Raw genomic sequence first — 5,657 nt, 5'->3', positions numbered from 1 at the left:
TATTCTGCGAATATCCATAAGTGGGTTAATATAAATAAAAATAGTTACTTGTTTTAACAAGAACTAGAAATAATTAAAAACTCACAATCTAAATACTTTGCAAAAGTTTACAAAAAAAAAGTGTAAAATCAATAAAATTGACTACTAGTTTTTCAAAACCATTGTAACAAGATAGATTCTGGACAACTTTATTAAAACAACTACATATCTTAAACTTTAAAAAAACACATGATGTCAAATAACATGATGAAACGCTGTTAGTCGGAATAAAGTTTTAACACAAAAACATCTGTGGTATATATTCCGATAAGCTTAGCTTATCAGGATCTTTAGAATTTAACTCCTTTTAGTGTTACATCTTTTAATATATTTAATGTACATTTCAATTTAAGATTTGTTTAATAACTTTTTAAAAATTATGAGTTACTTTTCTTATTTTTTAAGAAAGCAGTTAATAAGGCTATTACTCTTCAAAGAATTAAAACTAGTCAATTTTTTATAAATTAAAATATTTTAGCTGAAATCTATAAGCATGTCAAAACACATTTTTTATAGAATTTACTCAAAAAGCTTGCTAACAAATACATGACTATTAAAAAAAAATAATAGATTATTAACTATATAAAAAATCATTTTAAAATGTTTCTTAAATACAAAACTAAAATAAAAACTCTAAAAAATTAAAGTATATTATTTTAAAATATATTAATTAGAAGCTTTAAAACTCAAGAGACAGATTTTTTAAATTAATTACCTAGCATAATTTCGCACCAATATTGAGCTGAAACTATATAGCTAGCCATAGTTTCATAATCATAAAAATGACGTTTTAAACAATAACTTATTATTAATACTATATCAACACGGTATTTTTTAACTAATGATGTCTGACTCCTTTTAACCATCTTTATAAAACTATAAAAGTTAGTAAATATAGAATAAAAACTCTTACTAATTGTTGAAATCTCTCCTAACATTAATTTAAAGAAACATTTTTTTTCAATTGTAGTAAGAACAAGCTTAATACATGAAACTTAAAGTGATATTATTGATTTATGTTGTAAAATAAAAGCGATTAAATATCTAGGTTATAGTAGTTTATGATAAATAAATTTAGTCCTATTTATATATTTATATAGATTGTTTAAAACAAAGTATCGTTTTAGATAAAAAGTATTAAAATTATGGTTAAAAAGACATCTAATGTAAATATAAATATATGGCTAACTATAAAATTTCAGTTTGACAGTGGTTCAACATCATGCTAGGTATTTTTTTAATACTGCAATAAACATTTCTTTAAAATTTGAAGTATTTGTCTAAAACAGATCGATTTTAAGCTAGTTTTATTTGTTAAAGGTTTTGTTTATTATAAATATAAATCAATCACTCTACCCTTTGCAACAACAAACATGTTTTTTAGTTTTCACCTCATATAAAGAACCTATTGACTCCCCAAATTTGACCAGCTATATTTCCAAAATAAGGTTGAATATTTAACAGTTGTAAAAATAATCTTTTAGCCAAGTTAAAACTATACAAATTAACATCAAATTGTAAAAAAAGTGATTTACCCCTTCTATTGTCTTAAAATACAACTGAGTTCTACACTTTAACAAATATTAGTTTTTAAAAGTATTATTATGTTGAAAAAGTGTTGCTTTTTTGTAATCACCATACTTCTCAATGACTTTTTAAAGACTGTTTTGAGCTATTTCATTTTTAACTGTTATTTTATTACATTAACTAAATATAAAATATACAATAATTTGATAAACAATAAGTGTACTATATTTTATTGAAACTAAGTTAAACACAACTTTAAAATATGCTTAATAACTCAACAAGAAAAACCTGACTTTACTCTTCAACACTGAACTAACTACCTTCATTATGATATGCTAACATGCATTGGCTTAATAAAATTGATAAACTTTTGTTACATGCTTTATTGTTTACTTTTATGCTTTAGTTACCAAGGAAATAAAAGTAACAGTCAAAGCAGGTTAACTGCAGTAGTACTGTTTAAGAACCTTGCTCATTTGATTTAAGCAAAAAAAAAAAAGTACCTGACTCACATTTAAATTTGAAATCCTTTCCTTACCCATTTATTGCTTACTGAACAAAAAAAAAGAACTCAAAATATTTTGGCATAGGATCTGGTGTACAAAAAAACCTTTCGGTTATCGACTCGTATCGTACCCCGCTTGGATTCAGCAAAAGCTTTAAAGTCATTGTCCAGGATTTAAGTTAAAAGTTTAAAGCTAAACGCCTGACCCTTACATCTAACGCAAATGAACCTTACCTAAAAAATAAATAAAGAGTACTCTTATGAGTAGTTAAATAATAATTTGAGATTAAGTTAACATAAAATAAACAAAAACAATTTAAAGCACTTTAAGTTTTAGCACTTACATTTCCACTATCAGAGACAAGGCTAAAAATCTAAAATATGTTTTGCACGATGTTCGAAAACAAAATAAAACTAGTTGAAACTTATTACTTCACTGATAAAAAAAAACATTTAAATAAATACAATGAGTTCAAATTATATTTTAAAAATGAAATTGTAGAAAAAAAACTTTCTCATAGTGTTATTGCAAAGTTGTCGTTATCTTTCTAGACGTCACTGCTTAAAAATAAAGCTTAACTTAAAAAAATAGTTTGGAATATTTAAAAAGTTATATAATCATTTATTATATTAACAGTTATATAAAATATTTTTTTACATATACAATATTATACATATATCTAAGACAGGACTCATTCAAAAACATTTCTGTTAAAAAAAACAACAAATAAAATCGATTTCGGCTAACGCTTATTATCTATTTTTGTTAGCAACTAATTTCAAAATTAAATTTTAAGTAAATAAATAGTTAGAGGTTTCATCAGAAAAAACAATCAATCAACACAAATTAGCATAATAGAGGAAAAATGTTTCTGATGAAACCTCTAACTATTTATTTACTCAAAATTTAATCTTAAAATTAGTTGCTAACAAAAGTAGTTGATAAGCGTCAGACAAAATCAATTTTATTTGTTATTTGCTTTAATAAAATGTTTTTGAATGATTCCTGTCTTAATGTATAATATATGTAGTACTAAAAAGTTACATATAAATTAATAAAAGGATTAAAGTTAAAAAGATTTACCATACAAAACAATTTAAAATTATTTTACTCATACTCTTCATTGTCGTCGAACTTGTGTCTTAATTTTTGACCATAAAAAAAGATAAATATAAAATAAGTAGCTTTTAAGTATTTTATTTCTGTACTGTCTAATAAAGAGATTAACTAATTGCTTTAAGAAGATAAAAATTGAAATAACTTTTAATAATCAACTTTTTTTTTAATAACTAAAAAACACATATTTTGTATAACTTATTCATTTTTTTTAATAACTTTTTTTGAACTCGGTTAAACTATTAAACAAATTAAAATGAGAGAAACGTTGTTTGTTTTGATTTTTTATCATAAAACATTATAAATAATTTATATTTTGGTATTTACAAAATTGTGTACACTTTAAAAAAATTTAATAGAATTTATTTTTTCTAAAATTATAAAAAAACTAAAACTTATACTGCATACTTTTATAGACACTAGTCAATAAACTAGCACCGTTATTTTTAAATAAAAATAAGTTCTTTCCCTAAAACTTTTAAAGATTTTTTCAATAAAAGTCATTATGCTATGTTGCTAGTGCTAACAATACGATTTTAGAAAAATCTAACTGCTTAAATATTTTTCAACAGAAGAGAACAGAAAATAAAAAGAAAGTGTACCAAATACTAGCTTTAAAGTACAACAAACAATTAATTTAAAGCAAATGACACTTTTTAAGTTTTTTTAAATTCTTATAATATGATTTTTTCTATTAATTCAAGAAGAATTTCCTAAAACTAAACATAAAGCTAATTGACCAAAAAATGAAAGAGATGATAGATTTCTAGTGATTTTTGAAAATTTAGAGAAAATTGGCAACAAAAAGTTTTTCTTCCAAATGTTTATATTGGATATTTTTACACAACTGAGGATATCTCAAAAGTTAATAATAATATTTATTCTCTAAAAACTTTATTACAGTATATAATTATAGCCTTCATATAAGTTATAATTTTAACTTTTTTAAAACCAAAAAAAATGTTGGACTTCCCTATGCCCTTAAACCATAAGTATTTGATTGTCTGCTTCCACAACTTTTTAGTAAATATTTCTGGTTGAAAACCAAAACCTTATCTATGGCAAATTCATTGCACATAAGGTAAAAAAAATTATATGTTTTGAAAATAATTTTTACTTAAGTCAAACTGTTAAGTTTTTTTATGATAGAAAAACATCAGTTTCAAAGTTCCCACTACAATTATAATCATTGATTATAATGATCAAAAGAAAAAAAATTTATTACAGTGTAGTTAATGTGTAATTACAGTGTAGTTTTAAATGTTTGTGTGTGCTTAGGTCATAAATACCAATCAAATAAATTTAAACATGAGATACTGTAAAAATAAACAATATGGATAGTAGGTATATTAATTTTTGTTAATATATGTGCAGTAAATTTATAAATTGTTAGGTATAGAGCTCAAAATTAACATATAGGTCAATAATAAAGTTCTTAGATAAGAAAGAAAAATGTGAACGCTCACAACTAAGGTCAATGGATTGGTGTGGAGAAAGACCTTTCGGTCATTGAGCTGCACACCATTTACTTGTAACTAGTTCTTTGAGCTAACTTTAAAACAGTAGTAAAAAAATAAAAAAAAAACTTAAAAATTAAGTATATATACAATTTTTTTTTCTAAGTTTAAAAATGGTAAGCACCCTTTTTTAACCCATTACTGCCAATATTGACCATGGAAACCATAGTCTACCATGGGCTCCACACCGTCTCCTCCCCTAGATTTCTATTTTTATGATCATGTACATTCACATTTTTCTTGTTGCCCTTTCTACAAGAGCAACCACAAAAAATGCAACAAATATCTCAGAATTAGTGATGTACTGGACTCACTATCCGGGTCCGGATCCAGCCGGATATTGCTATTTTTGTCTTATATCAGGATCCGGTCATATCTTGATATGAAAAAAAAGTCAGGATCTGGCCAGATTCTAATTTGAAATAAAAGTCTAGATCCGGTTCCGGCCGGATCCTAACTGAGATCTGGCCGATTTGGATCTAGTTAGAAAAAAAGAGCATAAATGTGTGCATAAAAACTCCTACCTCATACTTAAACATATTTTTAACATCTAATAAAATGGGGATTTTCAAAAAAAAAGCCAGGATATATCAGGAAATTTTATATAAACGTGCTCTTAATAAGAAAGTTCATCATCCCTAATAACTACATTTTGCTTATGGGTTTTCTAAAAAGTATTTCATTTACAATTCCTCTTTTTTTTTGAGGGTCTTATTGATTTTTTAAGATAAATTAAAATGTTATATGATCTCATGTAAATATTTACTATGTGGTAGAGAGTGAGTTTATTTTTTGTCTAAAGTTTTTATATGGAATTACTTCTTCAGAAAATTAAACATTATGTATAGAGTTTTTAAACTGAAACTAATCATATTATAAAACAGGACTTGATTAATTTCCATTCTTTGGTTACATTTTTGAATTGGTTATAATTGATATTTTGATTTTGAAA

The sequence above is a fragment of the Thalia democratica genome, chromosome 8, assembly GCF_965202585.1.
Source record: "Thalia democratica chromosome 8, ktThaDemo2.hap1.1, whole genome shotgun sequence".
NCBI classification, from domain to species: Eukaryota; Metazoa; Chordata; class Thaliacea; order Salpida; family Salpidae; genus Thalia; species Thalia democratica.
Note: the sequence above shows the minus strand (reverse complement) of the source record.